Here is a 795-nt window from a genome sequence, read left to right on the forward strand (position 1 = left end):
TAAAATGAAAGTGTTGATCTGGAAACAAAGAACTGCAATTCGGGGTACACAGTTGTGGGTGGCAATCCAGAAAGTGTCCTGCTAGGGAGTAAAAGTCAGGGGTGTATAAAGCGAAAAGGGAATACTTGTAGACATTGTTTACAAAGAATTTCTGATTGGGTGTTGGCAGCAGAAAGCTAATCTTGATTGAATATAATTGGTTGCTAAGGCTATCAATATGCAAAGTCTGTTACTGTAGTGAGTTACAGGTGTTTGGGCTGAATCCTTGGAATTCTTGTGGTCTAGCTTTGCGCAGTGGCAGTATCGTAGCCAATGAGGTTTATCCGAGGCGCGATTATTGCTAATTGGAATACTTGTGGTCTGGCCCACTTCAGAAGTTCATGGTTCCTCCCATGAGGACATGCATAAGGTCCACCTCCTGGCCGCATTTGAAAACCCCTTGACATAAGACACCCCATTCCATTTCCCCTTTCACACCAGTAACATGAGGTATCTGCTACTTTTGAGAGACTTTATATGATCCTTATCTGGTTTAAAATTGTGTATTCTTGGAGCCAGGGGGGAAAAAAAGAACAAACTCTTGGGATAGAAAATAGACCGTAATTGTGAGAAGCCAAGAATGGAAGAAACAATATGACCATGAAGGGGCAGTAGGGAATTTTGGGGAGTGATGGAAATGTTCTGTATTTTAGGATAATGGTGGTTACTATATGCACTTGTCAAAACATACAGAACTCTACAATAAAAGGGTGAATATATGTATGTAATTTAGACCACAGTAAACCTGGGGTGGGG

General features: G+C 41.4%; 1 pseudogene; it reads left to right on the plus strand.

The window, feature by feature from the left end:
* The first annotated feature begins 283 nt into the window (after positions 1–283).
* Positions 284–398, plus strand: LOC116857999 (annotated as a pseudogene).
* The last annotated feature ends 397 nt before the right edge of the window (positions 399–795 follow it).

Source organism: Lontra canadensis, unplaced genomic scaffold (assembly GCF_010015895.1).
Source record: "Lontra canadensis isolate GAN:19392208 unplaced genomic scaffold, GSC_riverotter_1.0 scaffold131, whole genome shotgun sequence".
Taxonomy (NCBI): domain Eukaryota; kingdom Metazoa; phylum Chordata; class Mammalia; order Carnivora; family Mustelidae; genus Lontra; species Lontra canadensis.